The following is an 11,500-nucleotide window of genomic DNA, read 5'->3' as shown; positions in this document are numbered from 1 at the left end:
ATGGACTTAACAGATATATTCAGAACATTTCTCTCCTACAACAGCAGAATACACATTCTTTTCAAGTGCACATGAGATCGAGAAGATCAGAATAGATCACATGTTAAGTCACAAATCAGGTCTTAACAATGAAAAAGAGCAAAATCATACCACACTTCTTTACTGACCAAAACACTATGAAACTAGAAGTCAACCACAAGAAAAAAAATTGTGAAGACTGGGGCACCTGGGTAGCTCAGTCAGTTAAGTATCCAACTCTTGATTTTGGCTCAGGTCATGATCTCACAGTTGTGTTAGAGCCCTGCATTGGGCTCTGTACTGACAATGCACACAACCTGCTTGGGATTCTCTCTCTCCCCCTCTCTCTCTCTGCCCCTCCCTTGCTCTCTCTCTCTCTCTCTCTCTCTCTCTCAAAATAAATAAATAAACTTTAAAAACAATTGGAAAGACCACAAATTCATGGAGTTTAAACAACATGCTATTAAACAATGAATGAGTCAACCAGGAAATCAAAGAAGAAATTAAAAAATACATGGAAACAAGTGAAAATAAAAATACAATGGTCCAAAACTTTGGGATGCAGCAAAAGTGGTCCTAAGAGGGAAGTATACAGCAATACAGGCTTACCTTAAGAAACAGAAAAAAAAAAAAAAAAAAAAGAAAGAAAGAAAGAAAGAAAGAAAAAAAGAAAAAAAAACTTAACCTTATACCTAAAGGAGCTAGAAAAAGAATAACAAAGCCTGAAGCCAGCAGAAGGAAAGAAATAATAAAGATTAGAGAAGAAATAAATGATGTGGAAACTGAAAAAAAAAGTGTTGGCAAGGATATGGAGAAAAAGGGAATCTTTGTACATAGTTGGTGGGAATGTAAATTGGTACAACTAGTATGGAAAACAACATGGAAGTTACTCAAACAATTAAAAATAGAACTACCAAATTATCTATCAATCCCACTTCTGGGTATATACATGAAGGAAACTAATTCACTTTCCTGAAGAAAGCATTCTCATGTTCACTACAGCATCATTCAAAATAGCCAAGACATGAAACAACCTAAATGTCCATCAAGGATGAATGGATAAAGAAAATGTGGTATATGTATAGACAATGGAGTATTATTCAGCCATAAAAAGAAAAAAGTTCTGCCATTGGTGACAACATGGATGGACCTAGATGGCATTATGCTGAGTAAAATAAGTCAGAGAAAGACAAACACTGTATGATATCTCCTTCATGTGGAACCTAAAAAAAGATGAACTATAAAAACATAGTAGAATGGTGGTTGTCAGAGGCTGGGTGGTGGAGTAAATGGGGAGATTTTGGTCAAAGAGTACAAATTTACAGTTATAAGATCAATAAATTCTGGGGCTATACTATACAGCAGTGTGACTCCAGTTAACAATACTGTACTATATACTTGAAATTTGCTAAGAGAGTGGATCTTAAATGTTCTCAACAGACACACACACACACACACACACACGCACACACACACACACACACACACACACACACAAAAGTAATTATGCGAGACAATGGGAATGTTAACTAACCTTATCATGGTAACATTTTACAATATATAGCTGTATCAAATCACCATATAGTACCTCTTAAACTTACACTATGCTATTTGTCAGTATATCTCAATAAAACTGGAAAAAAAATCAGGTGGGCAATAAATGCATAGGTGAAGGGTGTATGGGGGAAGAAAGATGTAAGCAAGCAGAGAACTGTAATACCAAGCACATAACTAAGAAGCTCACATACCAGTAGGATATTTCATGGTCAAGAGAATAGTGATGAAGTCACATAAACCTGGCTGGTCTCAGCCTGTCACCTACCAACTGAGTGACCACAGTCCTTAATTTCTTCATCTGTAAAATCTAAATAAATTCTTTAAAGGATTTTAAAAATGCATCCAACTTTTGTTTTACAGTGAGTGATATTTACTAAGCAATCAAAACTGCTAACTATTAAATAGGTTTCCTGGCCTCGGTTTCTAACTTCTGAAATCTACTCTGGCTGTGTTATCCAATGAAAAACTACCCTCTTAATGTTTCCAAATGTCAAAATAAAATACTATATCAACTTCCAAACCTGGATTCCACCTAGGACCTTCTTACCTGTCCAAATACCCTACACAACTAAAAATGACATGTCTTTCTCTTTCCTCTTGGAGTTGTCCCATTGCACAATTACCTTCCCGTATTTCTCTCCCTAGTGAACCCCATCATCACCAGTCCCATGCTCCCTATTTAAAACTTGATTCAAATACCACCTTCCCCAAGAAGTCCTCTGTGATCTCTTCCTCACTGAAAAGTAATTTCTTTGTCTCCCAAGACCAAAGTTCAAATCCACACTCTTCACAAGGTCTTGTGATACTATTTCCAGGAATGACTGCAAACTTTATAGCATCTAAAGAATTTGGTTAGATTTTTAGCTATGGATTTGTCAGTAGGGAACCTTAAGTGACAAAATTTATATCATTCTTACATCCGTTAGCCTACTGATATTAGGAGAAACTTAGAAACATGAGAATAGAGCTAATAAAAATTCCAAAACTCTAAAAGAATAGTTAAAAGTGATTAATTTTTAGAATTATTTCAGATGCTGCCTTGTATCATTTGAATTTGAACATGCCTTGTTAATCTTCAACTACTGGTTTGAACACAAAATATATTCCAGTCAAAACTGCATTGCTACTATAAATTTAAGTTAGATATCTTTCAGTCAATTAGTTCAACCAGTGAAAGAGCTAAGTGAGTATCTCAGATACGATAAAGAAAATATAGAACAGAATATATAAAAATCTTTCTTATTTTTAATTCTGCTCATTTGAAAAAATGCTACATAATTTCATCTTTACTATCTTTCTTCTCAATGGAATAATTTCTCCCCTGGCATTTACCAAGAAAAATCAGTTACATGAATGAGTTTTTCTGTACTTGTGGGCTTCTACCCATGCAGTTGCATTATGAATGGTCATTAGCTGCCAATCTCAGCATTATTACTATAAGGCCCTGTCCCATTGGTCAGTCTTAAAAAATGGCACAGCTGCAAAACAATGTCAGTTATGATTCAGCCCTAATTTTCCCTGTCAACAGCCTTGTTCAACTTCCCAGATATTCCTACTTGTTGCCAAGTCCATTTTGTAAACGAAATCTGCTTTTTGAAAATCACCATATGAATATGTCAACAGGTCATGAAATATTTTCATTACAAATCTTAAAGAAAAACTTAGCTCTAAAGAAACAGTTTGGAAAATGTCTATTTCATTAAGTTCAAGTGTGAAATCTTGATGGAAAACATTTATTTTGGCAACTTGCTATTCTGTTGGTGGCCCTAAAGTATCCTGACCAGACTATCTTTGTGGGAGGTGGAACTGGGGGATTCTAGAGCAAATAAAAAATTCCTTACAAGGAGCCCCTTGGACCATGAGCATCGGGGAAAGACTGGGAAAACCTAAAATACGAATGCCAAGCATAAAAACTTATTCTAAATGCTCCTATGTCATTAGAGTTGTTTCTCAATTATCCACAGTAAGAACAAAGAAGTACTGATATAGACCAAAGACAGCAGATAATCCTCAAATTATTCATTGTTCACTTTGGAACAAATATACATATGTACCCATGTGCGTGCACATGCTCATACACACACACACACACACACACACACACACACACACACACACATTTCCCTTTCTAACTCTATTGTTTAAGCTATTTTCTCTGCTTGGGAAGACTTGTCACTGTCATCTGTCAGGCAAAGTCCACTCATCCTTTATGACCTAATACAAATGATGCTTCTTCTGTGAAGCCTTCCCTGCCCTCCCCAGGGAGATAATCACTCTCCTCTCTGCTTTCACATATATTATGGCATGTCTCTTTATATGTTGGTCTCTCCCAAATGTCTTAGAAGATTCATGGGGTAAAGACAATATCTTACTCATTTCGTAGTCCCTGCAGCCAAGCTCCAAGCACAGATAATGCCCAGTAAACATTTTCAATTGATTATTTTCCTAGGCAATCTGATTGAGGAAGAGGTATCCTAGAAACATCTACTGATGAACAAAAATATCAGGTGAGTTGGGGCGCCTGGGTGGCTCAGTTGGTTAAGTGTCCAACTTTGGCTCAGGTCATGATCTCATGGCTTGTGAGTTTGAACCCCGCGTCGGGCTCGGTGCTGACAGCTCAGAGCCTGGAGCCTGTTTTGGATTCTGTGTCTCCCTCTTTCTGCCCCTCCCCTGTTCACACTCTGTCTCTGTCTCTCTCAAAAATAAATAAACATTAAAAAATTTTTTTTAAAACCTATCAGGTGAGTTATCAAATTGGGATTAGAAACTGACATAGGCCACTCCCAAAGAACTCAATCAGGAGAGGATTTCATGAGATAATTTTATTTGACCTTTATGATTTTTTTAACCTTTCCAATACTCACTATTCACACCACTCACAGTACTCTGCTGCCTCTGTTTTATCCCTTTATTATTTAAGGCACAAGTACTATCTGTACTAGGTGGATGGAGCCATGCTTTAATGATTATAACTTTCTTTCTTTTACTTTTTAATATCATGTTGTGTTTACAAAATTACCATTTGTCACACAGGTCTATAAGCTTATTGTGGCTGTTATCCTCATTTGAAAGTGTGAAAACTGAGAATTAAGAAAATTAAGTGACTTATACGAAGTTAAACAGCTATAAATGATGCCAGGATCACAACGGAAATATCTGTCACTTTCTAATGTCTTAAATAGTACCCTAAACACTGTCTGATGATGCTATAGCTTATACTCATAGTATAAGGAAGATTCTGATTTCATAGAGAGAAAATCTCAGGATGAGGGAAGTTAAATAGTGCATTCAAAGATCTTAAGGAGTCACAGCCAGAGGCTGGGGCAGGATTCAAGGCTCCATGTAGGTTTATTAATTCAAAGACTCACCTCCTTGATGCTCCTTTTGTAAAAAACAAAAATATGAATGATAAATTTATTGTGACACTTAAGTATGACCCTTTGCAAAAAATAGGTAAAGCTAACAATATTAAGATACATAAGGCACCATTTAAATGTTATAGAAGCAACCAGTTTTGAAGTGAAGACTTATGCCTGCTACGAAATAAATATTTTTAAAAACAGTATAGTGGGGAGAATAGTTGATGATCAATTATATTCACCCAACTGACTGTTTTGATGTTAGGTATTCACACACACAGAGTGCTACCTACTGAAGAGATTCTCTCCAGTTGGAGAGAAAAGCTTAATGGAGAAGATGTCATTGAGGAGAACCTGGAAGGGCAGGTAGGAGGAGGAAGTGACATGAGGGGCATTCCAGGTGTAAACGAGCAGGAGAAGGGTGAGGTGGTTATGAAAAACAGCAGGAAAACATCTTCACATCCCAGGGACATGAAGGAAAGAAGATAAAGTTGGAAGGGTTTTGAATGTCAAGGGGAGTAGGTTTTATTTTACGAGTAACTGTTTTTTATTGTGGTTAAATATACATAAAATTTACCATTTTAATCATTTGTAAGTGCACAGTTCTGTGGCATTAAGTACATTCACATTGTTGGGCAGCCATCACCACTCTCCATCTTCAGAATTCTTTTCATCTTCTCCAACTAAACTCTGCCTATTGAATACTAACTCCCCAAGTCCCTTTCTCCACAGCCCCTGACAACCACCATTCCACCATTCTACTCTCTATCAATTTGACCACTCTAGGAACCTCATTTAAGTGGGATCATACAATATTTGTCCTTTTATCTGGCTTATTTCACCTAGCATAATGTCTTCAGGTTTCATCCACGTTGTTAAATGAGCCAGAATTTCCTTTCTTTTTTCAGGATGAATAATATCCCATTGTATGTATATACTGTATTTTCTTTATCCTTTCATCCATCAGTGGATACAGGGTTGACTCCACTTTTGGCTACTGTAATTGATGCCACTGTGAACATGGGTGCACAAATATCTGAGTCCCTGCTTTCAATTTTTTGGCGTATATACCCAGAAGCAGAATTGTTAGATCATATGGTAATTCTGTGTTTAATTTTTTGATGGCTCACCACACCATTTTCCAAAGCAGCAGCACCATTTTACGTTCACACCAACAATTCATAGGGTTCCAGTTTTTCCACAACCCTGCCAACATTTATTTTTTTCTTTATAATACCAATCCTAATGGATGTGAACAAGTAATTTTTAATAACCAAGTATTCAAACTGAATATCAAAGTACTGACTAGTGTTTAAAACACTATAAAAATTTCCATCAACCTTAATTTCTATAGGCTAATTGTTTCATGTAAATAACAGGGCCCGGAAATCAGGAATAGATGGGCTATTATTTCACTGAAGCCTTCTAAGGTGGCCAATCACCTTCCATTCCATCCTGAAAGGACAGTAGCTGACACTACATACATTTTCTACAACTTCTCATTGCAAAAGACCAAGAATATTAGGAAATGAGATATGGTACTTATACAAATTGCTTTGTTCCTTTTACTCAAAAGTGAAATTTGTATTATTCCCTCTGCTATTTACAGAAAAATCTAAATATATTGTCAAGAAAATTACATAAACATCCATTATTTCATCTGTCCCTAAATGATCTCTGTTAAATTGTTTTCTATATAACCTTCTATATCCTAAACTCAAACACTAAATTTTTTTTATCATAAAATGAAAGTCCAAACTCCAGGGCAACAAGGCTCTAGATCTATCAATAAGAAAGTTTGTTTTATGGAGAGATATGTAAAAATTAATTTATGAGTGTATGAGCTGATTTGTAGAACTCACCACTTTCATATTTTTCCACTTTCATCAATTCAACTATTGTCTATGCACAAAACTTAATTGCTTAAAAATGGAAATCTTATGGGTGCCTGGGTGGCTCAGTCAGTTGAGCGACCAACTTCGGCTCAGGTCATAATGTCAAGGTTTGTGAGTTTGAGCCCCGCGTCAGGCTCTGTGCTGACAGCTCCGAGCCTGGAGCCTGCTTCTGATTCTGTGTCTCCCTTTCTCTCTGCCCCTCCCCCACTCATGCTCTCTGCATCAGAAATAAACATTAAAAAAATTTTTTTTAAATGGAAACTTTATTCCCTCTGTAAAATATACCTATTGCTAAATGTGTTTTGCAAAACTTTCAAGAAGATAAGTGTTTTGAGATAAAATTAAGCATGAAAACTTTCCAGCTGAAAGCTCCCACCCCTTCTTTTTTTAAGTGTTCAGGAAGGGAGTAAAAAGAGGGTTTCAACTGAAATTAACTTTAGAATGTGATGAGAAAGACAAAAGCAAGAAAACCAAGTTTATACAACAAGTCAAGCAAACCCAAGAATTAAATGTCTAATAACAAAATTAACTCAATCCCATGAGATTTTTGATTAGGAGATGCCTTTATAAGAAGAGTTGATTGTGGAGTTTAAATAATAGACCAATGTTTGAGTCTTCTTAAAATTGCAAGCAATCAGCAATCATAAGTCATCAAAATCAGAAGCCTTGAATATGGAAAACATAAAATATAAGAAGTAGACACTGTTTTCAAAGTGCTTGAAATAAAAAAGGCAAAGTTAACATATGCAAAATTAAAATATAACAATGGCCTTAATCAAAGACCAATGCCCAACTTTATACCGAAACTGTTATAAGCAGCAATTTAATCAACTATAACCTTCCTTGTCAGATATCATTATTTAAAAGTTTTCTAAAGTACATCTAAATCAATTAAACAAAGCAGTGCAGTTACCAATCCCTTAAAATTGTATTTAATATGCTGTATATTAAAGTATACAGTACAAGTTCTTATCTTACTGCTTAATAATAACCGCTTTATTTTTATGACAATAAATCAGGACGTAGAAGAATGTTAGTTAGATAGTCATGGGATTCAGAGAGGCAGGATTGGGGAGATGCTCATCTAACCTCATCTAATCTTTAAGAAGATTTAGGATTTTGCGATGGCTCTTAAAGAAATCAATTTGCGCTATTTCACTTTTTTATTCATTATAAATTCCTTTCTGTGAAGCTCAGGCAATAGATTTCCAGTCGCTGGTCATTCAGTTTTATTTAACGTTAGGTTCTATTCCTTCAAACTGTAATTGCAATGGCTAACTGCTTGCGGGCTTCTCTCCTGTATTTGGTGATCCCTTTCTCTGGGGAGGTCTACTTTCCCTTTAGTTTGGACTCCCTCTGATGCCTGCTTTGCTCTATAACAAAGAAAACATCTGCCTAGTCAATGCCACTTAGATGACCAAGGGACACATCAAACCTTACATGCCTAAAATCGGAATTCCTAATTTTCAAAAAAAATTTGCTTCACACATAGTCTTCCTCCATTTTGGTAAATGACAATTTGCTGAGAGCAAAATTCCTGGAGTCCTCCTTGACTCTCCTCTTCTTCTCACACTTCATATCTGGTTCGACAGTTGATCTCGTTGATTCTACGCTCCAAATAGATCTATAATCAGACCATTTCTCACCACCTCCAATGCTCTGCCCTGCTCCAAGCCACTATTATGTCTAGCCTGCATTACACAGATAATCCCCTCAATGCCATCCCTGCTCCCAGCCCTGAGCCTGCTATAGTAATTTCTCTAAGCGCAGAGTGAGCCTTCCAGTGGCCAACCAGTCAGTTAACACATATATAAGGTTTATTAGCCACCAGGCACTGTACAAAGTGCTTAAGTTACAGTAAGTCATTTTATCATCACAACCCTATAAAGTTACAATTATCATCCCTATTTACAGAGGAGGCAACTGAGGCCAGAAAGGTTAAGTATTGTGCTCAAGGTCACACGGCTGGTAAGTGGCAAAGGTGGGATTCAAATCCAGACAGTCTGGGCATTAGTTCCTCTATTGTTTCCAGAGGGCTCACATCTTCTTTAGAGTAAAAACAGTCTTCAAGGTTCTATATAATCTGGCCCTCTCTCAACATGTCTCCTATTGTTTCTTCCCTCCTTCCACTTGTCTCACCACCTCCGGCTCTTTCTAAAACACACCAGCACTTACTGTTTCCCCAGCTTTGAACACTCTTCCTCCAGACACCCACACCACATGGTTTGCTCAAATGTCAGATTGTTACCAGAGTCTTACCTAATGATACTATTTAAGATTGCAGTCCTTGTCTACCTTCACTCATCTCCCCTGCCTGCTTCATTTTTATCCCCAATATGGACCATCATCTGACAAGACATATATTTTAATTGTGTATATCTGTGCCTCACCATAGTGTACATTACATGATGGTAAGGATTTTTGTCTGTTTTGTTCACTTTTGGTCTTCAACACCTAGAATAGTGTTTGGCACTTGGGAGGGAGGGAGGGAGGGAGGGAGGGAGGGAGGGAGAGGGGAAGCAGGGGAAGTCAGCTTGAGCTAGGCATTGTAATTGATTGGTTTACTTCACAGCTTCAGATATGACTATGAATTGCACACTAATTAGAAGCTGGGAGAATTCCATCACCACATCCTAATCCAACTGCAAAGAGCAGACCACACTTACCTAATTGGTATGAGAAGCAGTGTCTCAAGATAAGAGTCTTGAGTTTCACTAAGGCAAGGAATTTTACCTCACTCTGTGAAGTGGCTTGGGAAGTAGGAAAGTCTGTTTAAATGGGGAAATGGGAGGAGAGAAGTATTCTTAAGAATCAAAGCAAAGATTATTTTCCATTTTGAATGTTTTAATTGGCCTCCCTTTATTTTCAGAACACTTTATTTCATCTTTACTGACTCATATCTAGAATTCTGAGTACAGAGAAAAGAGGACGATGGTCTAGGTCTATCAAAATGAGAATTGGGGCAAAGGGTTTTCTAAGGTAGTAATTCTAAAAAAAACAAAAACAAAAAAAGAGTAATAAATAACCAAATTTTCAGGGCAAGAGCAAGAATATCATGTTGGAAATGGGGGAAATAAGCTAACATTAATGTCAGGAATTATATTTACAAGTTATACCGAATATCCAGAACCATTGTTTAAAATTAATGCCTTATGGACAAGGTTATTCACACAATCCTGAATAGCAGGCACAAAAGAGCAAATTGTTCCTCATAAAGAACCCTGGTTGCACCAGGTTTGGAATTAGAATTCCAGATGACTGCAGGTCTGTCTTTCATATAACTCTTAAGTGCTCTGAGATTTTTCAGAGCTTTACACAAGTGCGGGTTTAAGCCTGAAATTACCTACAGCATTTGAACCTAGCCAAAGGCTAAATACCAACATTAAAACCAGACATAGATTTTTCTTGGGTGATGTATGCCATAGTCAAGCTTATGGGCATTTTTATCCAGAAGAGCCTAGCCTCATTGGCATTGAAAGATTTCCTAACACAATCACTTTCTTCTTCAATGACTTTAGCCAATGTTAGATAAATATCTTGAGATATTTCGGTGCTACAGAGTTCTAGCCTTCAGCCTGGAAGTTATACAAGAAAAACCTGCTTTCAAAGTGTCTTAACCTACACTTAATCACTGATTTTCCAATTCTCCTAGGTTTCTCAGACTATCTCTGCTCCAGTGACCCCAAAGACCTCACTAATTGACTTAAATAGTAGTCAAACTTAAAGCTAAAAAATTAATGTTTGGCCCCAAATCCTTCTTACTGGTCTCAAATCTTATGTTCCATATGTAGGTCTATAATGCTATTGCAACAGACATGCTTTTATTTTTTCCATTTATTTAACCCTCAACCAACAATATTTTGCTTAGCAGTTGATTGTATCAGAGTCTAAGTTCCTAGAACATAAGTTGTGGCATATCATTTTCACTTGCAGTTGGTCACATTGGTTTTAACTTTTACGTTTTTTTAAAGGTTTTATTTTTAAGTAATTCCTACACCTAAATGGGACTTGAACCCACAACCCCAAGATCAAGAATCACACACTTCACCAACTGAGCCAGCCAGGCACCTCAGTGGTTTTCACTTTTAATTATGGGCTTTTCTACCCTCCTTATCAATTTTCTTATGTAGTTCATCATTTAAAGATTTTTAGATAATGGAGGCCACTCTTTCTTAGTCCCTTAACCTCTTTTACTTCTTCCTTCTTTACCTCTTCCTCTTCTCAGCTCCTCCTCCTGCCAGTTCCTTCACAGTAGCTAAGCTGAGGGACATGGGAGGAACGAGCCCAGCATCTGCCTGAGACCATACCAGGAGATCATCTAGAGACAAGCCAGAGGCAGGGATTCATAGCTCTGGGGGGGGTCATCTAGTTTGGGGAGGCTTTACCAGTGGGCATGTGAAGGGTGGTATGTGCCTCAGGTGTTCTTTAGAGGCTAAAAAATTTTAGCCTCTTTGGAGGCTAAAAATAGGGGAGGGATGCCTGGGTGGCTCAGTCGGTTCAGTGTCCGATTTCGGCTCAGGTCATGACCTCACAGTTCGTGAGTTGGAGCCCCACATAGGGTTCTGTGCTGACAGCTTAGAGCCTGGAGCCTGCTTCAAATTCTGTGTCTCGCTCTCTCTCTCTCTGCTCCTCCCCCGCTCATGCTCTCTCTCTCCTTCAAAAAATAAATAA

The 11,500-nt window shown here is 37.4% G+C and overlaps 1 protein-coding gene and 1 long non-coding RNA gene across 8 annotated transcripts in view; one reads left to right on the top strand and one right to left on the bottom strand.

Moving 5' to 3' along the window:
- The window catches only part of ADAMTSL1 (ADAMTS like 1), an 885,520-nt gene that overhangs the window by 714,764 nt on the left and 159,256 nt on the right, over positions 1-11,500 (bottom strand). The window lies entirely within an intron of this gene.
- The window catches only part of LOC121034496 (uncharacterized), a 34,282-nt gene continuing 26,486 nt past the window's right edge, over positions 3,705-11,500 (top strand). The window contains exons 1-2 of the long non-coding RNA XR_005792464.1: positions 3,705-3,929; positions 4,025-4,082. This is a non-coding gene — a long non-coding RNA (uncharacterized LOC121034496). The remainder of the gene's footprint in view (positions 3,930-4,024; positions 4,083-11,500) is intronic.

The sequence above is a fragment of the Herpailurus yagouaroundi genome, unplaced genomic scaffold (genome assembly GCF_014898765.1).
Source record: "Herpailurus yagouaroundi ecotype Mexico unplaced genomic scaffold, PumYag 160, whole genome shotgun sequence".
Lineage (NCBI taxonomy): Eukaryota > Metazoa > Chordata > Mammalia > Carnivora > Felidae > Herpailurus > Herpailurus yagouaroundi.
This window is presented reverse-complemented; position numbering and strand designations above follow the sequence as displayed.